A 27,651-nucleotide genomic window follows, 5' to 3' on the forward strand; every position below is an offset into this window, starting at 1 on the left:
ACATATTGATTTAAAAGATTCTTGTGACTTTCAAAATAATTCAACAATTGTTTTCAACAGTATTTCCTTAGCGATGGTACATTTTTTGAGTAACCAAACTAGTATGCCAAAAAATGCAACTTATACCTTTGGGCAGAGCTTTCTATGTTACATCATCATAAAAAGTCATTCAATTCTTCAAAGATGTAATTGTATGCAAAATAATCTTAATACTAGCATATGCTATTGAAAAATCACCTGCTAAAATTTTCAATGTATATTCGGTTGTCATGTTTGTTATTAATCAGATCATTATAATATATAGAATAATATGTCAAATATAAACTAGTTCCTAAAATTTGTCCATAAATGAGCATTTATTGTAACATTTTTACTCTATCAGGAGTGATATTGCAGATATATTCTTGGTAACAAACTGAAAATTAGCTTGGAATTTATTTTTAAATGTGAGAATGTCTCATTTCTGCAACTAATTAATTCTGGTTAGTGAGTACACACATTAAAACACTGTGAATTTATTTATTCCAGTTTGTCACATCTATATGTAGACTAGCAGTCAGAGATTTCTATATAGGAGATCTTAAAACTGTATTTATTTTATGATACAGAAAAAAAAAAACCACTACAGGATGTTTTCAGAGGATTCGTAAATGAAAGACTGAGGCACTTTCCTGAGGAGATCACTATTTTATGTGCTACGTTGATCTGTCCATCATCCACTTTGTTTGAGGCATGTGGTTGATATTGTATTTGGTACAGTGCAAAGCTGACTCTGCATATGTTAAAAATTATCTTTGCACCAAGGGACTGCCCCCAATTCAGATGTTATTATCAATCTCCTTCCCTTGTCATTCTCTTTTCAGTCCTATATAGATAGGTTTATTGATACATTTTCTACTTGAAGGAACATTTCCAAACAGCCTCACTAAATCTTTTACTGAAGTGAAGTGAAGTGAAAGTCACTCAGTCATGTCCAACTCTTTGCTACCCCATGGACTGTAGCCAGCCAGGCTCCTCTGCCCATGACATTCTCCAGGCCAGAATACTCGAATAGGTAGCCATTCATTCCCTTCTCCTGGGGATCTTCCCAACCCAGGGATCAAACCGAGGTCTCCTGCATTGCAGGCAGATTCTTTACCAGGGGTTCTGAGCCACCAGGGAAGCCTAAGAATACTGGAGTGGGTAGCCTATTCCTTTTCCAGGGGATGTTCCCAACCTAGGAGTTGAACTGAGGTCACCTGCATTGCAGGTGGATTCTTTACCAGCTGAGCTACCAGGGAAGCTTATTACCCTCCTAAAAATCCCTCCAAGGTCTCTATTCTTTGTACAGAATGAAGCCACAACTCCTTAGCCTGACATCCAAGACAACAGCATTGTCTTGTGAGTTTTATGCTGTATAACAATTGAGAAAACTTACCAAATATATGGAGCCAATATTTTTACCTTGCTACACTCAACTCTTGGTACTTTATAAAATAGATCTATATTCCAGTTACAACTTGGATATGCAGAAAACACTGGTTTCTTTATTGTCTTTATCAAACCCATGTGCTTTTCACAAGCTCTGAGAATCCAGGTATCAGAAAAAAATAGATAAAGACACACTTGAGCACTTTTTATTATCCTTTGGTCTGATGAAATGACAGTGACAGACCTATAGATAAGCCACAGTCCTTCTTGGACACTAATTCTCAGTCTCTCAGGGGGCTATCTCCTACTCAAGGTCTCTCAGGCAGAAGTGGTGCAAGGCTATGTGGGAAGGAAGACATGTGATTTTGTGTCACTGTGAATGTACATGTCTTCATATCCAAGCTGTGCCTAAGAATGTCCTTGGGCTGCTAGAGTCTTCAGTAGAATTATTATGCTATTAAAATAACTCATTTTTTTTCCAAAACCTTGATGATTCAACCTCACCTCCCAAACCCCTGGAGCTCAGTTACACTGGAATCTGGTTCTGCCCCTCAAAAAATGCTTAGTCCACATCATCCACCTCTAGTACCACTGTACCTTTTCTAGGAGGTTAGCTGGATGCCACTCTTGACTCTCTTTCACTTCTTTCCTCTTTTGGTAGTTTTATTCAACTCCTGTGTAGTTTGTGAGCTGATGTCTAGGCTTTGTTTACCTAATCTCTCACTGCGTCACCAGGTTTCTTGGTGAGACTTAGCCCCAGGTTAGTATAGGACCATTTATATTGTAGCATCCCCTAACTCTTCCAGGTGGGATGTGGGTTATTTTACCCACAGTGACCTCTTGTTATCCACTTCTGTATGCTCTGGCATTTTAAAGGAACTGAAAGGGAAAAGGTGTCAAGGCCTGACATTTTTCCTCACTTAACAAGTTATTGAGATACTCTTTTATTTTCATAGATACTATCACAAGACACAAGATCCCTAGATAAGGGACAAAGGACTTACTACTCATAACAGAGAGTAGCACGAGTATGGTGTCAGCACTGTTTTCTCTTGTCCCCCAAGTTCCATGGAGGTGACACAGTGGCCTTCAGGTAAATACTGAATCCACTCTGGGTTTGATTCACTGCTGAAATGACTGATTTGGGAAAATTTGTTGCTTTTTATATTAAGTTTTGTCTTTGTTCTGCAATGATACGTTGCATCCTCCCTATGGCTACTTGCTGCCAATCCAACCCTGACAAATGATCTAGGTAAGAAAAGTCAAGGCTTTGAATTCTTGCCACACTCAGCAGGAACATACAGGAGGTCTTATGCCCCTTGGCAGATTGCCTTTCCCAATAGGTTCATACACGTTATTCACATCTAGCCTTTCCAAACTCTTACTCCCGTCCACACTCCTCTAGACCAGGATGGATGAGTTTTGTTTTTTGCCCTGCGTAACATCCTCCTTCTTTCTCATCAGTGCCTGATGCTAGGCCATTGTAGTGCGTGGAAGAAGCTCTCCTACACTATGGAAGAAGTGTAGGATGCCCTACAGATGTCCCTTCCCACCTAGCACTTCAGTAGGAGCCGAGTCAGTTAAGGTCCTCTGGGAAACAGACACCAGGATGGAATTAGAATTGCAAGGGAATCTTTGAAGGCAATGCTTTTGAAAAATAAAAGTGAGAGAAAGGAGAAGGAGCCAGATAAATGTTTTAAGAGTATGACACAGGTCTGCCACTTATGGGAAGAGATGGAGGAAGGAAGGAATATTTGGCAGGAAGAATCTCTGAATGTGATATACCTATGAGGAAGTTGTAGGCGACCCAGTGGGGAGTTCTCTTTCAGGAAGGAATAACCAGTTCGGAGTTTCCCTGCTACACTCAGTGATCAAATTGCCCTGGGACCGGACGTTAGCTAGAGGCCATCAACTGACTGTAGCCTTTGCACCTGGTTCTCACTCAGAGGATTCTGAGCAGGGTACTTTCTTGTCTGCCACAGGAACCAAAGGAATTACCCATCTTGTTTCTTTATAATGTTTGTTGTTTTAAAGCCTGTCATCAAGGTAAAGAGCACAGGTTACCCTCCTTGTCTGCCTTGGAGCCATAATTGGCTTGTACCGGGAGATATAAGATTGAAATAGCGGAAAGTAAAACATATATTTTAATTTTTAAAAAATTCCAATTACAGCTATTATTTTATGTCATAAGATGTTGAAACTTGCCTTTTTCAAAGCTGTTTTCAAGACATGCATTCTCCATAAAACTCTCTCAGAATTAGTCTAAATAGTAAGTGTACATTAACATTTAGGGTATGAATAATCAAAATTAATGCTTAATGACATGCCTAAAGCCCACTCATTTTTGTCTCATGTTGAGGACTTCCCTACCTTCATGAAGGAAGCTCTCATGAAGTCAACATCCTGCAGGTTCAGATCTGCCTCAGTTTATGAACAGATTCTCACAGAAGTAGGAATTTTGTTAGCACTCTCTGTCCCAGTTTCTTAAAATCAGGTCAATTCCCCCATACGGGATCTGTGGCCCAGATGCAGCCTATACACCATGTTGTGTGTGTGTGTTTGTGTAATATATATGTGTGTGTGGGTGCAGGTGTGTATATATATATGTATATATATATATATATATTCATTTAATTCATATGTAGAGTCCATAAAAATTATAAAATTCATGTTTCATAGCTCTTACGTACATATACATTTTATTCTTAGCAAACCAGTGGGAATACTGCACCAAAAACTCATGTGTGTTTTTCTTAAATGAACCAAAGCAAAATTGCTTTCTAAGCATATGTATAACATATATATGCATGTAATATACAAAGTCAAAATTTTAATATGATTCAAAACTTCTTTCTGTATACACACATTGCTGGGAGGTTTTATCATAAATAAATGTTGAATTTTGTCAGATGCTTTTTCTGCATCTATTGAGCTGATCATAAGACTTTTATTCTTCATTTTGTTAGCGTGGTGTATTGCACTGACTGGTTGGCAAATGTTAGACCTTCCTTGTATTCCCAAAATAAATTCCATTTGATCATGATGTATGATCCTTTTAAAATGATGATTGAATTCAGTTTTCTCATATTTTGTTGGAAGATTCTTGAATCTATGTTTATCAGAAATTTTTTGGCCTATGATTTTCTTTTCTTATGATGTTCTTGTCTAATTTTGTTATCACAGTAATACAGGCCTCATAAATTGAATTTGAAAGAGTTCCTACTAATTTTTGAGATAATTTGAGAAGGATTGCTATTAATTCTGTTTGGTAGAATTCAGTATTGAAGTCTTCTGGTCTTGAAATTTGTTGGAGTTTTTTTTTTAAAGTATCGTTGATTTACAGTATTGTATTGATTTCAGGTATACAGCAGAGTGATTTGGATATATATAGATCTTCTTCCTTTTGATTCTCTTCCATTATAGGTTGTTTCAAGATGTTGACTATATCAGTATTTCCCTGTGCTTATACAGTAAATCCTTGTTGTTTATGTGTTATAGATATGGTAGTGTGTATCTCTTAATCTCATATTCCTAAAATATCCCTGCTTCCTTCCCTCTTGTTTTCTATATCTGTGAGTCTGTTTGTGTTTTGTTAACATGTTCATTTTACTTTATTTTGAATTCCAAATATAAATGTTATCATATAATTTTTATCTTTCTCTGTCTGACTTCACTTATCTCTAGGTCCATCCATGCTACTCTAAATGGCATTATTTCATTCTCTTATATGACTGAGTAATGTTCCATCAATGGCTTTCCTGGTGGCTCAGTGGTAAAGAATCCATCTGCATTGCAGGAGATGCAAGAGACATGGGTTTAATCCTTGGTTTGGAAAGATCCCTTGGAGTAGGAAAGGCCAACCCACTCTAGTATTCTTACCTGTAAGATTCCATAGACAAAGGACACTTGCAGGCTACAGTCCATTGAACTGCAGAGTCAGACATGCCTGAGAGTACACACACACACTCACACAAATCACATCTTATTTATCAATCCACTTTTTATTTTTTATTTTTTTTGTCTTTAGATCCTTCATTTTTTTTCTTTTTACTTTATTTTACTTTACAATACTGTATTGGTTTTGCCATACATTGACATGAATCTGCCATGGGTGTCCATGTGTTCCCAGACATGAACCCCCCTCCCAACTCCCTCCCCATACCGTCTCTCTGGGTCATCCCAGTGCACCAGCCCCAAGCATCCTGTATCCTGCATCAAACCTAGACTGGCGATTCATTTCTTATATAATATTATACGTTTCAATGCCATTCTCCCAAATCATCCCACCCTCTCCCTCTCCCACAGAGTCCAAAAGACTGTTCTTTATATCTGTGTCTCTTTTGCTGTCTCACATACAGGGTTATCATTATCATCTTTCTAAATTCCATATATATGTGTTAGTATACTGTATTTGTGTTTTTCTTTCTGGCTTACTTCACTCTGTATAATCAGCTCCAGTTTTATCCACCTCATTAGAACTGATTCAAATGTATTCTTTTTAATGGCTGAGTAATACTCCATTGTGTATATGTACCACAGCTTTCTTATCCATTCATCTGCTGATGGACATCTAGGTTGCTTCCATGTCCTGGCTATTATAAACAGTGCTGTGATGAACAATGGGGTTCAATCCACTTTTTGATTACTGATTGAGATTCCTACTAGTAATCAGCCTGTTCATATTTTCTATTTCATCATGATTCAGTCTTTGTAGGTTATATGTTTCTAGAAATTTATCCATTTTTTCTAAGTTGTCCAATTTGTTGGTGTACATTTATTCATAATAGTGTCTTAAAGATCTTTTGTATCAGTTATAATATCATGTGCTTAATTTCTGATTTTGTTTATTTGAATCATCTCTTTTTCTTGGTGAGTCTGGATTAAGACTTGTCAATTTTCTGTAATTTTTTCACAGAACTAGCTCTTACTTTATTGATCTTTTCTATAGTCTTTTTACTTTCTGTTTCATTTATTTCTGCTCCAATTGTTATTCCCTTCCTTCTACTTTGTGCATTGTTCTTTTTCTAGTTCCTTGAGATGTAAAGTTTATTGGAGACCTGTTTCTTGAGGTAGGGATTTATTGCCATGAACTTTTGTTGTAAAGCTGGTCTTGCTGTATCCCACAAATTTTGGTGTGTTTCCATTTTTGTTTGTCTCAAAGTATTTTTGATTTCTCTTTGGCTTCTTCTTTGACCCACTGGTTGTTCAGTAACATTTTGGTTAATCGCCTTACATTTGTGAATTTTCCAGTTTTCTTCGTATAATTAATTTCTAGTTTCATACCATCATGATCAGAAAAGACACTTGCTATGATTTCAGTTCTCTTAAATTTATTGACTTGTTTTGTGGCCTAAAATAATTTATCCTGGAAAATATTCCATGTGCAACTGAGAAGAATTTGTTTTCTATGGCTTTGGGGTAAGAGTGTATACATGTTATGTACATTTGTCTAACATGGCATTTAAGGTCAATGATTTTAATACTGATTTTCTGTCTGGATAATAAAATCCATGACTATTATTACATGGCCATCTATTTTTGCTTTAGGTCTGTTAATATTTGGTTTATATATTTAGGTGCCCCTGTGTTGGATACCTAAATATTTACAAATGTTATATCCTCTTGTTGAAATGACCCCTTTATATCTGTGTAACACCCATATTTATCTTTTATTACAGTCTTGTTTTAAAGTCAATTTTGTCAGATATAATTCTAGCTACTCTGGCTTTCTTTTGGTTTCCATTTGAATGAAAACTTTCAGCCTGTGTCTCCTTATTTCTAAAGTGAGTCTTTCACAGGCAGCACAGTCGAGGGTCTTTTTTTTTTTTTTAATCTCTTTAGCCATTCTATGTGTTTTGACTATAGAATTTAGTTTGTTGAGATTTAAAGTAATCATTGATAGCTATGTACTTATTACCATTTTGTTAACTGTTTACTGGCTATTTTTGTAGTTCCTCTCTTTTGCTCTCTTCCTTTGTGGTTTATTGAGTTTCTTTATTTTTAATAATTTTATTAATTTATTTTTATTTTTGGCTGTGCCATGTCTTCATTGCTGTTAGGCTTTTCTCTAGTCGCAGAGTACAGAGGTTACTCTTTTTTTTGCAGCGCATGAGCTCCTCTTGCTGTGACTTCTCTTGTTGCAGAGCACAGCCTCTAGGGTGTGCGGGCTTTAGTAGTTGCGGTGCATGGGCTCAGTAGTTGTGGTTCCCCGGCTCTACTGCTGCTGCTAAGTCATTTCAGTCATGTCCGACTCTGTGCAACCCCATAGACGGCAGCCCCCCAGGCTCCCCTGCCCCTGGGATTCTCCAGGCAAGAACACTGGAGTGGGTCGCCATTTCCTTCTCCAATGCACAAAAGTGAAAAGGGAAAGTGAAGTCGCTCAGTCCTGTCCGACCCTCAGCGACCCCACGGACTGCAGCCACCAGGCTTCTCCATCCTTGGGATTTTCCAGGCAAGAGTACTGGAGTGGAGTGCCATCGCCTTCTCTGCCCTGGCTCTACAGCACATGCTTAACAGATACGATGCATGGGCTTGGTTGTTCTGCAGCATGTGGGTTCTAACTGGACCAGAGATCAAACCCAGGTCTCCTTCATTGGCAGGCAGATTCTTTACCACTGAGCCACCAGGGAAACCCTGCTGGCTTTCTTTAGTAATACACTTCTTTCTTGTCATCTTTTGTGTATTTACTGTAGGTTTTTGGTTTGTAGTTACCATGAGGCTTACATATAATACCTTATATCTATAATAGTCTATTTTAAGTTAACAGAAAATTTAATTTGATCCCATTTTATATCTTAACATCTTTGATGTTTCGTTTTCCATGTGTCTCCCTTAACTATTTGTTGTAATCATAGTTACTTTTACCACTTTGCCTTTTAATCCTTATATTAGTTTTATGCATACTTAGTCTCCTACTTTTACTATAGATTTACCTTTCTAGTGAGGTGTATTCTTCCATATGTTTCCTAGTTAGCAATCAGTGCCCTTCCTTTTCGTTAAAGTAGTCCTTTTCCATCTCTTGTAAGGCAGATTCAGTGGTGATCAGCTCCTTTAAATCTGCTTTTCTGGAAAACTGTCTTCAATTCTGAATGATAAGTTTGCCAGGTGGAGTGTGATTGGATAGATTTTTTTAGCATTCTGAATATTTTGTATCATTCTTTTCTGACCTACAAAGTCTGCTGAAAAATCTAATAATCTTATGGGGTTTCCCTTGTACATAACACATTGTTTCTCTCTCTCCCTCCCTTTCTCTCGCTCCTCAACCCCTGACTCTCTCTGTCTGACTGTTTCCCCCTCTGAATCTTTTTTTTTTTTATTTTCAGTCATACCAAAAATTCTTTTACTTATGGTAAAGTGCTAGTTTTCTGTATAGTCGGTGTAGAAAAATCATTCAGAACACTATGGCATAAATTTATATTTGAAAATACTAAATGTAAGAAAGTTAAAAAGGAATGTTCTATCTCAGGGACAAAAGGGTGACGATTTGTAGCCTTTAGCAAATACAGTCAGCCTGAATCAACTACTGTTAAGAATAATCAGACAAAAATGTTTCTCAAAAATGGTTGTCCTCTGAAAAGGGAAAAGTGATTCCTTTTGTGAGTTAGTAGTCATTGAAATGGAGAGAAAGATCTAGGGAATAAGGTCATAGGCAGGAGAAGGTTAGAGGACCAGCTCTGGAGTCCAAGGACATAAAAGGGACTCAGAAAATTCTGAGTTCTTCTGATCCCTTACACCTTGAAGTTTATGTCTTTCTCCAGCTCCCTGTGTGTCCATATCCCTGGACTGCTGCTCTACTTCCTATAGCCTAATTTCTGCTCATTTATCATGCCTCATGCTTCAGCTAGTTACTGGAACTTTCTAACCTGGTGTAGGCATCTGAGGTCCATTTTATCCCAGTGTTAGACCCTGTACCTTTTGGCCCTTATAATCTATCAGGGTTCCCCCTTTAAGAAAAAATCTTATTATGCTACTGAACACACTGCTTTACTTTTGGGGAGGCTTTTTTCACTTTCTAAAAACTTTTTGTTTGGTATTGGTGTATAGCCAATTAGCAATGTTGTGATAATTTCAGGTGAAGGGACTCAGCCATGCATATACATGATCCATTCTCCCCAAAACTCTGCTCATAACACTGAGCAGGGTTCCCTGTGCTATGCAGCAGGTCTTTGTTGGTTATGCATTTTAAAAATAGCAACACTGAAACATGTATATTATCATAGGTGAAATGAGTCGCCAGTCCAGGTTCGATACACAATACAGGGTGCTCGGGACTGGTGCACTGGGATGACCCAGAGGGATGGGATGGGGAGGGAGGTGAGAGGGGGGTTCAGGATGGGGAACACATGTACACCCATGGTGGATTCATGTCAATGTATGGCAAAACCAATACAATATTGTAAAGTAATTAGCCTCCAATTAAAATAAATAAAGTTATATTAAAAACAACAACAAAAAAATAGCAAGACTGCCTTACCTTTTAATTGGACAACAGCCACAGTGTTGAACTCTCTTATAGTTGTGTCCTACCAGTACGGATGATCTGGAGCTTTATGTGACCAGTTGCATTATCTGCCTGCCCTCATGGTGGCAAAGTCTCTGCTCTGTAAGCTGGTCTCCTTTTGGCCTGCTACTCTTTCATCCTGGTTCCATTATGCCTACCTCATAGGTTATTTCACATCTATGTAAACCTTCCCAAGACTTAAAAATAGATGGAATTTTGAGAGAGAAATGATACAGGAAAGAGATAGCAAAATGCAAAGGAGAAAATTAACTCAAGAAACTGCAAATAACTCATTGTAACCATTGTAGCTAGCATGGTTTATGGGGAGTTTAATTAGCAAAGCAGGTATGGAGGCAACAGAAAATAAAGCGTTGCCTTTGACTAGGGAAAGGTGCCAGTGCTAGAGACTGCTGATGATCCACACTTACCATTCTCTTTCTTCCTCTTTATAGTACAATCCTTTCTTATAACTGGACACATAGCCACCAGCCTAAACTCTCTTGCAGCTAGGTAGAAACATGTGACTACACTCAAACCAAATGAATTGTATCTGCAATTAGTAGGGAAAATCCTTTACAAACGAAGTGTTTGTCCTTTCTCTCTTCTTTTTGTGCTGGCAAAATATAATGAACTTTGGATCTGCTCCCTTAGAATTCATGTCTAGAATAACAGGAGCACCCCATCAGTCCTGGATCTTTGAGTTTTTATGTAAGTAAGAATAAACTTTTATGTAGGTCTCTGCTTTGATGTTTTATTTTTATACCTACCCATGTCCTTATTAACAAAAAGCTTTTGAAGACTTTGGAGTGAATTGTGAATAATAAAAAAAAAACAATATTTCAATGCCAAAAATAATAACACCAGTCAAATGAAGGTTATTACGAAACACAGTCTAGCCCTAACTTACGCTGATGCCAGGATGACTCTCCCAGTTTTAGTTGCAGTGCTGTTTACTGGCCAATGTCATAGGAACATAAATCAGAGATATTTCTTCCTCTTTTTCACTTAAATTGATTGATAGTACCTTAATTGGCTTCGGAATGGTAATGTTGCCTTTCAGTATCAGTGTTCAGTGATAGGGCAAGTAGACAGCCATGTTTTTGAAATTATATTTAGCCTGAAACAAAGTAACTCTTTTATATTTCCACCAGAGCAATTTAGCTCTTCTTCTAACCATTTTAATTCAAACATTGCTAATGTTCGTATGATCTCCAGAAGAGGGAGAAGAGTCTTGATATTTTAATCTTTTGTCCAGGTGAACTGTTTATTCCAGAGTCATGAGCAAGTGTCAGAAAATTATACAAAGGAATTCAATTTTCCTAGGAGCTTTGGTAACTGAGATCTTGTTCCCAGCAAAGGAGATTGCGTCAACAGTGCTGTCAGGATGATTACACTAAAAATGGACAAAGCCCCATACAAGCATTATCTCCTCTTATGTTTCCAGCATTCCTAAGAGGAAAGACTCTTTACTACCATCTTACAGATGCGGACTCTTGTGTAGCAAGCTTCAGGGATTTGCCTAGGGTCATGGCAAGTGGTAAAGCTGGTATTCACACCCAGGAAATCTGACTTCATAGCACTGGTTTCATCTGCTCCTTAATCTGCTCCACTGTGCTCCCTTATGGCTCATATGAGGAGCTGTGTAAAACTACCCTTTACCTCTCAGTGTTGCATGAAATCAGTCTTAAAGCCATTGGATGTTAATCCACCATCTGTGAACAGTTGACTTAGTATAGCCCAGCAATAGTGCAATTTTAGTCAGAGTGCTACTATTGCTGACCCTAGAAAGGCAATAGTGAGAAAATACATGCACAGGATAATCAAAGTTTGATAGATGTGTCTGAAGTTAAATCTATGGGCAGCTTCTAAAAATCCCTGAGCCTAACCTATCATTTCATTAGTTTTAAACCATGGTGGTGTTTCTTAATAAAAATCATGCCAAATCTAGTTTTAGGATCATTGTCTTTTCCTTTGAAAATTTACTCTTCTAAAGTTTTCAAATAGGAAGTTTCATACATTACTTCTAAATATATTATGCCACTTTTTTTCCCATTTAGAGATCATAAATTTGAAATAGAAAGAAAACCTGGAATGACCTGAGCACAGGAACAAGAGCAGCCCGCATTTCAACGTGATTTAATCAGTGGGTCTGGCTGTGAATTTTTCTAGTGAGTAGGCTCTGTAATGAGCTGCTTATTTTCCCAGTTATCATAATAGAAAGGGCATGAACCAGAAACTGGTTCCAGAGGAGTACCTCGTGACTGTCAGATTAGAGGAGGAGTTGCTTTGCAGAACTTGCCTCTGACTCAGCTCTGTGAAATTCACCAACATCCTTCTCCCAGATAAAGACTTAAGTGACAACATGAGAAATCTGTTAAAGTCTCTTAGTAGAGAAGGAGGATTCTGAGAGCAGAGCTTTCTCCTTTACTGAAGGGATGCTGACTGCTGATCTAGATAAGAATGGGCTGAAGTGCTCTGTTTTTTATGAAAATGAGATTAACACGATTTATGGTCCTGTACACCTATGGGATAAAAAGCTTCTCTGGCTTCACATGTGGCTCCTAGCATATGTGATCTTTCTCCTCTGAGCTTTAGGAACTGGTTGTACTTTCTTGATGAGACTAACCATATTATACAATGCTGCTGCTGCTGCTACTAAGTCGCTTCAGTCATGTCTGACTCTGTGCGACCCCATAGACGGCAGCCCACCAGGCTCTGCCATCCCTGGGATTCTCCAGGCAAGAACACTGGAGTGGGTTGCCACTTCCTTCTCCAATGCATGAAAGTGAAAAGTGAAAGTGAATAATATGCCTCAAAATAGGGCTCCTCAGGTGGCACAATGGTTAAAAGAATGCAGGAGACATAAGACACAAGGGTTCCATCCTGAGGGATCAGGAAGATCTCCTGGAGAAGAAATGGCAACCCACTTTCATATTCTTGCCTAGAAAATTGTATGGACAGAAGAGTCTGGTGAGCTACAAGCCCAGGGGGTTGCACAGAGTCAGGCACTTCAAAATAGTTTTCATGTTCTATATTGAATTCACTTTCTCAGAGTTTTCTGTGTCATACTTGTATTTCCCTGAGATTAGTGTTCTGCACAGAGATGTAAATATACTTATTGAATAATGAGGGGGAATGATGCCTTTCTTTCTTTTATTCTAAAGAATTTTCCCTTTAGTTGTCCGGTGTTATTTTTTTTGCTTCCTAGTCACAGACTGCTTAATGAAATTAATGAAATTGTATTTAATAGTTTATGACCTATAAAAGCAACAATAGGTTTATTGTTCAACTTAAATTTTGCACAATTCAAAATAGTCTTCAATGATTAAATGAAAGTCATATTAATAAACTTAGTGTCATGTGAACTATATATTACGTTTAAAATCCCATATTTGAGTTTATGTGATTTGAGCTTTAGAACATAGGGCCCTAGATGTAATTTCTCAGTATTTTGGAGTCTAAACACATAAGCTCTCTTTTTCTGTAAGAAATCTTTCTTTTTTCTTATTTATGTTCCGCAGTTTATGTTCCAGCCAGTTCCACTGGTTGCCACCTAGACTTATTTGTTATTCTGTGAAATGTATAAAACATATCTAGCTTGATTTCAAGCTATGATGGTAAGTAAGACTTATTTTACTTTTGGTTAATAGATTACATAAATATTAAAATCATAACTCTGCTGCATTATAAAATATAAAATATTTACCCACACACTTAACAAGCATGGCCTACATGTCCAACATGGTGGAGGTGTGGGGGCAGAGAGAAGAGAACACTGTGAGGCTACAGACAGAATGAGATGCTCTGTATCCTGTCAAGGACTTTATAAAAAGATGAACAACATTCACTGTACATATACCTTTGTCCCTTATTTTCTGCTTTTATAATATTTATTTATTTGGCTGCGTGGGTTCTTAGTTGCCGCATGCGGGAGTTTTCCTTGCAGTGCGGGCTCTTTGCGACACTCAGGCTTCTCTCTAGCTGGGAAGCGCAGGCTCTAGAGTGCGCAGGCTCTAGAGTGCGCAGGCTCTAGAGTGCGCAGGCTCTAGAGTGCGCAGGCTCTAGAGTGCGCAGGCTCTAGAGTGCGCAGGCTCTAGAGTGCGCAGGCTCTAGAGTGCGCAGGCTCTAGAGTGCGCAGGCTCTAGAGTGCGCAGGCTCTAGAGTGCGCAGGCTCAGTAGTTGATTTGAGGGCTTAGTTGCCCTGAGGCATGTGGGATCTTAGTTCCTCGACCAGAGAACTGGCGTCCCCTGCGTTGGAAGGTGGATCCTTAACCACTGGACCACCAGGAAAGTCCCCCTTATTTCTTAAGTTATTTAACGAATCATTCTTTAATGATTTAAGCTCCGATTTGTTGGGTAAAAGAGCACCCTTTCATCTTTTATCATAAATTACCCTGTAAGTAATTGTGACATAAACTGTGTGTACGTTACTGTAAGACTGAGGTTGCATCATAAGGTCCAAATTTTTTACTTCTAAGACTAGGCTGCTGCTACTGCTGCTAAGTCAGTTGTGTCCGACTCTGTGCGACCCCATAGATGGCAGCCCACCGGGCTCCCTGGTCCCTGGAATTCTCCAGGCAAGAATACTGGAGTGGGTTGCCGTTTCCTTCTCCAATGCATGAACGTGAAAAGTGAAAGTGAAATCGCTCAGTCGTGTCCGACTCCTAGCGACCCCATGGACTGCAGCCCACCATGCTCCTCCGTCCATGGGATTTGCCAGGCAAGAGTACTGGAGTGGCTAAATGAGCAAAATTCTTCAGAAACCAAAAGCTGCCTTTAACTATAAGGGACCAGTTCACAGAGAAAAACTAATAAATGCTAACTCACTGCTTCCTCTTCAAAGCTATTAAAGAGCTATGAAATAAAGCTGAGAACGTCCCCATCTGAAAGTAATAGAGGTGGAGGGCTCACTACAACAGGCCGGAGGTGTTTGCATGGCTGGCAGGTGAGCCTGTTAGCAGACAGAAGGGAGTTTATTACAACTGCTGGTGGTGTGGTAGGCTGCTTCTACATGGCTCCCCATGACCCCTGCCTCCTGAAACTGACACCCTGTGCAATCCCCTCCTTTAGTGACTTGCTTCTAAAGAAGAGAATACAGCAAAAGTGATGTCACTCCCAAGAGCAGGTTAGGAAACACTGCGGTGCTCCCTCTCAATCTCCCCCCGCATCCTCTGGTGAATCCAGCGGCTGCAGTGAGCTGCCCTTAGGAGATGAGCAAGGAGGTAAGGACTTGAGGACAGCCTGAAGACTGTAGTTAGTGCACCACTCCACAGGGAACCACGTGTATGAGCTTGGGAGTAGATCCTGTTCCAGTTTAGCCTTGAGATGACTGTGACCTGTGATAGACCCTGAGTCAGAGGAACCAGCCAAGCTGCCCTGGATCCCTCACCCAAACCGTGAGTTCACAAATATGGCTTATTTGAAATTACTATATTTCAAGGTGATTTATTACAAAGTCAGAGGCAACTGATACAAATTCTTGTTTCCTAGGGTTGTAAAAGTAAAGGTTTTAGCTGTGAAGTGAGATGGTGGAGAGAAATAGGAAAATTAGGATGGCTGAGTCAAAGGAGGGCAGATCAGACTCATGACCATGCTGCTGCTGCTGCTGCTGCTGCTGCTGCTGCTGCTGCTGCTGCTGCTGCTGCTAAGTCGCTTCAGTCGTGTCTGACTCTGTGCGACCCCATAGACAGCAGCCTACTAGGCTCCCCCATCCCTGGGATTCTCCAGGCAAGAACACCGGAGTGGGTTGCCATTTCCTTCTCCAATGCATGAAAGTGAAAAGTGAAAGTGAAGTCACTCAGTCGTGTCCAACTCTTGGCGACCCCATGGACTGCAGCCTACCAGGCTCCTCTGTCCATGGGATTTTCCAGGCAAGAGCACTGGAGTAGAGTGCCATTGCCTTGACCATCTTTTTTTTTTTTTCCCCCTCAACCAAGTTTTTAATAGTGAAGGGGGAAAAGTGAGGAAAATAAAAGTAAATAAAGGTTTTATAGTAATTGAATCAGAAAAATCAGAAAAACTCCAGAGATGAGGTTGCTGCTGCTGCTGCTGCTGCTAGCTAAGTCACTTCAGTCATGTCCGACTCTGTGCGACCCCATAGACGGCAGCCAGCCAGGCTCTCCCGTCCCTGGGATTCTCCAGGCAAGAACACTGGAGTGGGTTGCCATTTCCTTAATCAGTGGGAAATCCATTTTACTGTAGCATCAACACAGTATGTATGAATGTGATCAATTACAATGGCAATTATAATTAACTTTTTAAGATATTTAAGGACTAATCAAATTATAAACATAACATCCAGATACACACACATCTTGGTGACTCTCTAGATAGGGGGACTTCAGGAAATTATTTTACTCCCCTAAGCTCTCTTACTGTATGTGTAATTAGGTAGACTGTACTACTCACACCCTAGGATCATAGAAATGAGAACATGTACACAGATCACCCAGTGCAGTAACTGGCACAAGGTAGTTGGCTCCTCCCTGTATGGTCTAATTTTCCTCTTATATACTTGGAGTGTAAGAGTCCCATTTGGTGGTTGTGACTACTCAGTGTTTAACTTGAATAAGTGTTCACAGACGTTTTGACAGACATTATGAGAGTCTGTCTTGAGCACAGAGGCTTTTACCCTCATGCATACTGTACAGAGAGATTTTATAATCAGATTAGATTTCTAATTTGCCTTTCGAGTATGGAACTTGGAGTTCACATTCCAGAAATGAAATCCATTTTATCACTCACTTTTCAACACATATATAGATCTAAGTCTGACATGCTATCTTAGTTGAATTCTGCTGAATTTTCTGTTTGAGGCTGCCTGAAACAAGATGGTGGGTGGGGGTGAGGGTGGGGGTGTGGGGGTGTGTGCTCAGCCATGTCTGACTGTGTGTGTGTTTGTGTGTGCATGCGTGCATATGCTCAGTCATGTCTGACTCTCGGCGACCCCATGTACTGTAGCCTGCCAGGTTCCTCTGTCCATGGAATTTTACAGGCAAGAATACTGGAATGGGTTGCTATATCCTACTCCAGAGGATCTTCCCGACTCAGAAATTGAACCCATGTCTCCTGCATCTCCTACATTGGCAGGCTGATACTTTACCACCTCAGCTCCTGGGAAACCCTGAAACAGAATAATTTTTTTTTTCCCCAATAATCATGGAGACGCACTTTCCCTCTGTCTCTCCCTCCCTCTTTCTTCTAGGATTAGTGTCTGAAATATCAGTTAATAAATATTTTACATTTTTTCTACATTACTTTTTCTCCCTCTCTTCTGGCATCATATTTTGATATAGATTATTTATCTTTCAAAACAGCTATGGGTTTTGTGGCAGCCGATGCCAAGAATCCAAGTAAGAGAGGACAAAGTTATTAGCAAATGAATAACACTTCTTCCTGAAAAATGGCAGTCCTAGAATTACTAATTATTCCTTTCTACCACATATAAATAAAATAGTTGAAAAGCAACAAAACCCAACTCTGTGTAATTTAAGTTGGAAGAGGATTGATTAGAAGGATATGAAAGCACTTAGGAATGAAGGGAGGGCGGGAAAACAAGCTTGAAAGGAAAAGCGCTTTTCAACTAGAGAAAGTCTTCAAAGCAAGAACCACTGGATAGTCTGATTCAGACACCGCTCCTTAAATAAGTAAATAAATAAACAGAGTTTGCAGGGGGAGGGGGGGGTTGCGGGGGGTGGGGGGAGGTTGGTTTTCTGTTCCATTTTGTGACATTTTACTTAAATTTCAAAGCCCTGAGAGAGAATCTGGTTAGGGGAGCATAGGTCAGCTAGGCATGCCTATTTATACAAATAAAGTGAAATAGATGATAATGAAATAGATTCCTGGTCCCCTTAAGCTTTTGAAGGAGAGGACAGAGCATCCTAACCCTAACTCACTTTCCTTCTGAGGCTGCACATGTTGTGAAAGACGTAATTTCCCAGGAAAATCTCGGGGTGCTAGTGGGAAGTAGAAATGGATGCTGGATGGCTTAAAAGACAAAAATTTATCGCATGTGTTTCCTAAACACTCAGTTGACAGAAAGCAACCCACCTGAACTGCATTAAGATCTAGTCTGTAAAACTCTACGGGGTCATCTTCAGGTCAGATTAAAGGCATTATTTCTTAGTGGTTTGGAACATAGATTCTATAGCCAAACTGAATGGACTAAAAGACCAGCTTGTTAGCCTGGTAACCATCAGACTTTAGCTAATTGTCTAACCTTTCTGTACCTTAATTCCCTTATCTTCAAAAAGGAAGAGTAACAGTGGCTACCTGAAAAATATGGCATAATAATTACTTATTCTGTACTCAACAGTTGCTGCTACAGCTCCTAAGTTGTTTCAGTTGTGTCCGACTCTGTGCAACCCCATAGATGGCAGCCCACCAGGCTCCCCTGTCCCTGGGATTCTCCAGGCAAGAACACTGGAGTGGGTTGCCATTTCCTTCTCCAATGCAAGAAAGTGAAAAGTGAAAGTGAAGTCGCTCAGTCGTGTCCGACCCTCAGCGACCCCATGGACTACAGCCTTCCAGGCTCCTCCGTCCATGGGATTTTCCAGGCAAGAGTACTGGAGTGGGATGCCATTGCCTTCTCCGATTAAAATGAACAAATTAGGATTAACAATCTAAGAGTCGTGAGATCCAAGATGAATCTCAGTGTTTTAAAATATAATTAATATGCAGAAATATTGCATATAATTAACATGCAATTGAGTGAATTTGAGCATAAGTCCAATAATTCATATTGCTATCCCCACAATCCAGGTAATTAACATCTATCACCTCCAAAAGTTTTCTTGCGTCCTTTCGTCTTTTGTTTCTGTTTTTTCTTTGTGATATAAGGACACTTCATGAGACCTACTGTCTTAAACTTTTAAGTACACAACTCCTATTGTTAACTGTAGGCATGTGTTGTACAGCAGGTCTTTGGACCCTCTCTTGTGTGAGGGCTTCCCTGATGGCTCAGCAGAAAAGAATCCACCTGCCAATGCAGTAGACGCAAGAGATGCCGGTTCAGTTCCTGGGTGGGCAAGATCTCCTGGAGAAGGAAATGGCACTAAACAACAACAACCTTTTGTGTAACTGTAACTTCATGTGCTTAGTCACTCAGTCACAGCTGACTCTTCGCGACCCCATGGACTATAGCCTGCCAAGGCTCCTTTGTCCATGGAATTTTCCAGGAAAGAATCCTGGAATGGGTTGTCATTTTCTTCTCCAAACGTGTAACTTCATACCATTGGCCAGTGTCTCCCCTCACCTCCTTCCCCCCATCATCTGGTGACCATCATTCTACTGTCAGTTCTATACTTTTGCCTATTTTATATTCTTTAAAGATTAAGCATCTGTAAACACAAAGATACTTTAAATTTGGGGAAAATACGGTACTTGATGGCATTTCACTTTGAAAGACATAAGATAATTGCATTTTTGTGTCTGTCTGAAGAATGGGTAAATATTTTCATGTATGAATTGATATTTTGTTTGAGGTATATATAGTTTAGGCCTTGATATATGTATCACAAAATTCTTACTGTTTTTGTTGTTGATACTCAAGATTTTCATTTCTTCTGCCTTTTCATGGCCATTGAACAAACCTAATAGATACATTCATATTCTTGGAGGGTATAATTAAGAAAAATATCTGTTGAAAGTTATATCATTAAGTTGTTTGATTTTTTATGGTAGAACTTCATTGAAAATACTGTTTAGATTAAGTTCTTTAAGTGTCACTAGATTATATCAACTAATATTAATAGACTGCTTAAATTTTATGAACTGGTACTTAAATGACAATACAGATTAGGTATGATTCAGGTAATGGTTAAAGAATATAAAAGGTTATGAGAAAAAAAAAAACTTCATGAAGAAACTCCAGTGTCTGTCTAGATGGTCTATCATATGCTCCTGCTGCTGCTGCTGCTGCTACGTCACTTCAGTCGTGTCCAACTCTGTGCGACCCCATAGATGGCAGCCCTACAGGCTCCCCCGTCCCTGGAATTCTCCAGGCAAGAACACTGGAGTGGGTTGCCATTTCCTTCTCCAATGCATGAAAGTGAAAGGGAAGTGAAAGTGAAAAGTGAAAGTGAAGTTGCTCAGTCGTGTCCAACTCTTCACGATCCCATGGACTGTAGCCTACCAGGCTCCTCCATCCACGGGATTTTCCAGGCAGGAGTACTGGAGTGGGGTGCCATTGCCTTCTCGGTCATATGCTCCTGTGTTAATCTAAAGCAGCATAACTTAACTTTTGAGGTTTATCCATTGACCATCATGTTGAACTGTAGTAACTTGATTATCTGTGGCATCATGGCTTTGACTTATGCTGAGGTCCCACATGAGAATTTGTGTTAGGAAGCACCTTTATAAAATTTCTCATTTTACTCTGAGGATATTATTTAGGACATATGTTGTTCAATAGGATCCTCTTTGTGACAACTGACAGAAGAAGTTAGGTTTTATTTTTAGTTTCTGAGGTTGCTGAGCATTTCCTGAATAGTTGATTTATCTTAAGGTTTCCATTAATTATGTAACTGAGGAAACTCCAAATTAAGATGACAATGACCAAGGAAAATTTTCAAAGTGCACAATCTCAGGCCTTTCCCCAGATCTACTGAATTAGAATATGGAGGCTACAGGTCCTAAGAATTTGTGGTTTTAGTGAAGCTCTCCAGGCGACTGCATGTGATCAGATGTTGAAAATCATCGAAGTAAATAATCAAGTTTTCCATTTCTCATTGCCAGTTAGAAAACTTGAGGTCAAGCTGTAATCTACACTTAATGAGCCCATGTGATTTCATGTTAAGCAGGTATTTTTTTAATTTGCTTATTTAAAAATGTATCCTACTTTGATTTCTCTTTGCCTTAATTTTAGTATTATTTTCTACTTCATATGCTATCTCATTTTCTATCTGCCAACCCAGATATAGTGGAAAATCAGAGTGTGACTTACTGCAAGCCCCGCCCCCCCCCATCCCCAGTTCTGCATCCTGGGGTTCAACCAGCCTGTGTGAGTGTGTGACGCATAAGTGCTCAGTCATCTCTGACTCTTTATGACCCCATGGACTGTAGCCCACCAGGCTCCCCTGTTCATGGGATTTCCCAGGCAAGAGTACTGGAGTGGGTTGCCATTTCCTTCTCCAGGTATCTTCCTGACCCAGGGATCAAACCTGTATCTTTTGCCTCTCTTGCATTGACAGGTGAATTCTTTACTTCTGTGCCACCTGGGACACTCTCAACCAGCCCGGGATGTTGATAAATACAGTTGACCCTGGTGAACATGGGTTTGAATTTTGTGGCCCATTTTTACATAGATTTTCTTTTTTAAGTAAAAACAGTACTATATAATTGGTAGTTGGTTGAATTCGTGGATGAGGAACTGCCTGTATCGAAGGCCCACTCTGGAACTCGAGCACCCTGAGATTTTGGTATTGACAGCAGGTCCTGGAACCAGTTTCCTGTGGATTTCAAGGGATGATTGTAGTTCACTCCTTTTTTACAGCCAAATAGTAATCTATTTTCAAAAATATATCAAAAGTTTCTTATTCGTTTATCTGTTGATGGACATTTGAGTTCTTTCCAGTTTGTGTATGTTGAAGGAGTAGTCTCATGGACGTCTTCTCTGATCAGTATTTTGATTTTTCTAAGGTAATATCCTAGGAGAAGAATTGTTGGGTTACAGAGAAGCTCTCTATTTAACATTTTTAAAACTGCTTTTCCAAAGTGGTAGTATCATTTTACACTCTTAACCTGCACAGTATGAAAATTCCATGTGCTCAATGGCCTAGCCAATGATTGAAATTTGTTAATCTTTTACAAATTAGGAGATATAAAAATATTTCATTTTGGTTTAAATTTTCATTTTCCTCATGTTTTAAAGATGCTGAGAACATTTTCATGAACTTGGTCATTTGTATGTCCTCCTCAATAAAGTGTCTTTTCAAATTTTTGTCAATCTTTATTAGCTTGTTTTTATTTTATTATGTTAAATGAGTTTTTCCTTTAACATATTCTGGATACAAGTCTTTTTTCAAATATGCCTTGTAAAGTATTTCTTCCAGCCTATGATTTGACTTTTGATTTTTCAATGTCATTTGAAGAGCAGTAGTAACTAATTTTAATGAAACCCAATTTTATCTTTTCTTTTTTTTAATTTTATTCTTAGTGTTTTCGTGTCCAGAGAAATTTTTGGTGGATTTCATGTCTAAAATATATTCTCCTATATTTTTCACAGAAGCTTTATGGTTGTGATTCTTACGTTTAACTTTATAATCTAACTCAAGATAATTTTTTCATAGGTGTGATGTTTTATTTTGAGCTCTACAGATATCCACTTGTTTAAACACCATTGCTGAAAAGATGATCTCTTTCTTATTAAGTTATCTTGATGTTTTCATTGAATGCTATTAAATATATATCTTTAGGTCTAATCATGACCCATTTCCTGTCCCATTGATTTATTTCTTTATTTTATGACAGTTACACAGCAACTCAATAACTGTGGCTGTATAAGGAGGATTAAAGTCAAAGAGACTAGGTTATATTAGCCAATGTAAGTATAGTAATCTTGTCAAGATTATTTTAGCTAAATCCTTGATATTTCCATATAGACTTTAGAATTAGACAAATTCTCCTAATAAGGTGTTATTTTGTTGAACCCATAAGCCAAATTGGGGAGAACTGACATCTCAATAATACTGACTCTTTAAATCCATGAACAAGGCCTATTTCTCCAATTATTTGGGTCAAATATTCTTCTTCAACTATTGGGTTTATCTTACAGAATTTCCTATTTAATTTGCTAGTGTGGTAAATTATAATAATTCTTTTTAAAATCTTGAGCCTAACTTGTATTTTTTTTTTCATTTTTATTGAAGTGTAGTTGACATATTAGTTTCAGGTGTATGACATAATGATTCAATATTTGTATATATACAAAATGATCACCATAAAAAACCTGCACTCTTGAGATAAATACTACTTTCTCATGACATATTATCATTTTGTTTATTTTGGATGAACTTTTAAAAACATTTTATTGCAGATTTTTCAGTATATTCGTGAGTGATATTTGTAATTTTCCTTTCTTTTTTATGTTATTTACGGGTTTTACTATGAGATCCTATTCTCTATTTTAGTTTACTCTCCAGCAACCTCATCAGTACCCAAAGGAGATAAAAAGCTGATTATCTCCTGTTTCTGTCTTGCCAGGATATACTAATTCCTAGGCTAATTGAAAACAAACAAACAAACAAACAAACAAAAAACTACAAACTTGAATTTGATGGCTTAAATAAGTATTTATTCTGTCACAGTTCACTAGGTCACACATCTAAATAATGCGCCAGTGGGGCTGCACTGCCTCCAAAGTCTCTAGAGGAGAATCCTTGCCTCTTCTGGCCTCTGGTAGATCCAAATGTTCACAAACTTCTGGCTGTGTAACTCCAGTTTCAGCCTCTCTCTTGCCTTTGTGTCCGTGTCTCTGTCCTGTCTTCTGTCTCTTAAAAGGGATTAAATTTAGGGCCCACCCTGACAGTTGTGATCTTATTTCAAGATCCTTAATGTAATTATATCTGGAAGAGAAAAAGAAAAACAAAAATCCTTTCTACAATAGAAGGCCACAATCACAGGTTCTGGTGATAAGGATGTAAGCATTCCTTTTGGGGGGGACCACCATGGAGCCCATCATACATGTGTTTAAAAAGGAACACTGTTTATGTGTATTCAGTTTTAAGCCCAAAGACTAGAGAATGTGTATATTCTGTACTGGAAGAAGTGTAGTTAATACAAAATATCTCAGTGAGTCAAGGATAAAGTCACTTAATGCATTAGTTCAGGTCCTCTGAGAAAAGGAAGTTTAGAGATAATTAAGTGCAAGAGTTTTACTAGGAAAACACCTATGAAGGAAATGGCAAGAGAGACAGAATAGGTGAGGAAGAGCTGACCTGTGAAGAAAAAGGTAAGGAAGGAGGATTGGGTCAGCAGCGTCTCAGATTGCAAAGAGTTGTCAGAAAGTTTCATCCAAGTTGACTGCAGAATCTTTGAGCCAAACTTACATCAAAACCATTTTACATATTAGAGGACTGGGTGTTTCTTAGTCATTGGCTGAAAGCAGCCCATTGGAAGTGAGATGATAGGGAAGACAGTGCACTTTGAGTGAAATGTATTTTGGCTTTCCAGAGGTGGGTAGTCAAATACGACTACAGGGAAGGAGGTAACCTATATAAAGCTCCGCTGCATTAGAGCGAGAGGAACAGATGGGGATGTTTATAATAGTGTTCTAATTTTTTAAAAGTCTTTTGCATTTCATTTAAAGAATGTTTAAACGGCTCAGTGGTTTCTCACCTGTAGTGAATTTAGACTATGAAGTATACATTATGAAGTCTGTATGAAGTGTACATTAGATGGTACTTCTTGGTATCTTTTTTAAGGTCTCCTTATTTCTCAGCAGTGGCTTTCCAGAATTTTCTCAACATCTCCCCTCCCCTGCCCGCCTGCTCAGGGACTTTATTTGACTTACTAGTCTTACAAGCTGTTTGTTTGTTTATTGTTATTCATGCCATTGTGCACATGGAAAGTTAATAGGCACACTCTTCCCCAAAGACCCAAGACAATTCGGCCCGGACTGATTATGATAGCATATTATATTTAAAGCAGATACCTATTTCTGACAAGTATTTAAAAATAAATTTATGCTTCAGACAAAGCTCACAGTCATGCTATCAAAATTGTTCATCCTGAGAAAGTGAAATATTTCTCTCTCTATTGACATATTGATTTAATCTGTACTCAGGACATAGGGGGAAAAAAATGGTGAGGTGGGTGCCTTTTGGGAGAGCTATTTCTAGCAGAGACAGCAACTTTGGTATTGAAAATCTAATATCGTAATAGCTAGGACAGCTTTTTGCTCCCTGGGTAACCAGCCCTCTCCAAGTATTCCATAACACTTAGATCCCTTTTGTGGATTTATACCTCTCCTGCCTTTTTGCACTCAAAAAGCTTGTATTTACAGATTGAAAGGAAAGAAAGGAATTAGAGGCCTTGTGTGTTGTCAGTAGATAAGTTATAGTGAATGAAATGTGGAAAATTATTCCAAAGGAATAAGAAAATTGTTTTATAAAATATGTGACTTAGCAATCTGTTGCTTGGTAGACTTAGCTGAACCATTTGTTGTCTTTTACCATAAACAAGGGGGTCACCATTTATAGCACAGTCACTTGATACATTATCTCTGCTATGTTTGCTATATGATACTAATTTTTAGTTTAAAAGAGACTTGAGTTCTCAAGGTTTTTTTTTATATTGTCACTCTCAGGCTATTTATATCACTTACCATATATAAAAATATGGCTAAAAAATGAAAATCCTACTTGAAGGACCTTGCATATTCTCTTATCTTGTTTGCCATGACGATGACCTTTTTATGTTCACCATGGATCTTTAATTTTAAAAAATACAACTGGGCCATGTAAGACTTCAGAGTTGTTGTACTTTAAATTTCTCTTTGATTGGGAGAAGAGTTAAGTTGTGCCTACCTTTCTTACTCTCTGCACACTGACACAGATGCTCCTTTCTCCTATCTGGCTTCCAATTGGGCTCAGACAATGGTAAGCAACAAAAACAGAGGATGAGAGTTAAGAGATTGAGAGCACTTACTTTGCTTCCTTGTGCCCATCTTGCTGTAATAGGCTGTCCTGTCCTTTGGTCCTTCTTCCAGAGTTCAGCTCTTCTTGCCCTCATGACACATCAGGCCTAGAAATGATAATGGGTTCTTGCCTCCCAATAGGTCTTTAATCCTCCATACACTTGTGAAAATAGTCCCTTAATTGAATTCAGTCCAGTTAAACAGTTTTTGGTCTTTCACTTTCTAACCATGGTACAGCTTAATATCAAGAGTGGCCCCAGGAAACAAGCCTCATACTTGAGAATATGGTATTGGTTGAATCATATATTTAGTGAACTCACAGAAGAAATACCCATTATCTACAGTATGCCTTGAGCATCACAATTAATTAAGGAACAGAGTGTTGAACAGCAAGGTGCTGTAAAATCAAGAGGCTTCAGCAGTTAGTTGCCATGCCAAAGGTGATTTCAAAATCAAGGAAGTTGGATAACTTTTATTGTACTGGGAATGTGGCAAAAAGAAAGAGATATGATTGGAAACTTGGCCTTCCAATTCAAAGCACAGGTAGAAAATCAGAAGAACTCTATGGAGAATAAGAATTGTGTAATCTGTATGACTCCAGCACAAACAAGTTTGAACATCCTGTCCCCAAACCTGATTGTATGGATTGTAGAGTTGTAATACCTATTAAATATGAAATTTTACCATGTCTCTTGTGCAAAAACAGCACTTCTCAAAATTTGTTCTTGGAACCACTGGAGATCCTAAAGATATACAGGGGGACTTTGAGGTCTAAACTATTTTAATTATAAAACAACAATGGTATTTGCCGTAGAAAGCCAAGTCTGTAAGCTTTCAGTTCACTTCAGTCGCTCAGTCGTGTCTGACTCTTTGCGACCCCATGAAACACAGCACGCCAGGCCTCCCTGTCCATCACCAACTCCTGGAGTTCACCCAAACCCACGTCCATTGAGTCGGTGATGCCATCCAGCCATCTCATCCTCTGTCATTCCCTTCTCCTCCTGCCCTCAATCCCTCACCAGCATCAGAGTCTTTTCCAATGAGTCAACTTTTTGCATGAGGTGACCAAAGTACTGGAGTTTCAGCGTTAGCATCATTCCCTCCAAAGAACACCCAGGGCTTATCTCCTTTAGAATGGACTGGTTGAATCTCCTTGCAGTCCAAGGGACTCTCAAGAGTCTTCTCCAACACCACAGTTCAAAAGCATCAATTCTTTGGCACTCAGCTTTCTTCACAGTCCAACTCCCACATCCATACATGACTACTGGAAAAACCATAGCCTTGACTGCTGCTGCTAAGTCACTTCAGTCGTGCCCAACTCTGTGACCCCATAGATGGCAGCCCACCAGGCTCCCCTGTCCCTGGGTTTCTCCAGGCAAGAACACTGGAGTAGGGTGCCATTTCCTTCTCCAATAGCCTTGACTAGACGGAACTTTTGGAGAAGGCAATGGCAGCCCACTCCAGTACTCTTGCCTGGAAAATCCCAGGGACGGGGGAGCCTGGTGGGCTGCCGTCTATGCGGTCACACAGAGTCGGACACGACTGAAGCAACTTAGCAGCAGCAGCAGCAGACAGACCTTTCAGTTACAGGCTGCTGCTGCTGCATCGCTTCAGTCGTGTCTGATCTGTGCGACCCCACAGACAGCAGCTCACCAGGCTCCCCCATCCCTGGGATTCTCCAGGCAAGAACACTGGAGTGGGTTGCCATTTCCTTCTCCAATGCATGAAAGTGAAGTCGCTCAGTCGTATCTTGACTCTTCGCGACCCCATGGACTGTAGCCTATCAGGCTCCTCCGTCCATGGGATTCTCGAGGCAAGAGTACTGGAGTGAGGTGCTATCACCTTCTCTGTTAAGTTACATAAGTGAGAGAAAATCACCACTCTTAAAGTTAATGGAAAATGTTTTTATATATTGTACTAAGTTGCTTCAGTCATGTTTGACTATCTGCAATTCCGTGGACTGTATCCCACCAGAATCCTCTATCCATGGGATTCTTTAGGCAAGAATATTAGAGTGGGTTGCTATTTCCTTCTTCAGGGAATCTTCCAAACCCAGGGACTGAAGTCACTTCTCTTATGTCTCCTGCATTGGCAGGTGTGTTCTTTA

The sequence above is a fragment of the Ovis canadensis genome, chromosome 4, assembly GCF_042477335.2.
Source record: "Ovis canadensis isolate MfBH-ARS-UI-01 breed Bighorn chromosome 4, ARS-UI_OviCan_v2, whole genome shotgun sequence".
Taxonomy (NCBI): Eukaryota; Metazoa; Chordata; class Mammalia; order Artiodactyla; family Bovidae; genus Ovis; species Ovis canadensis.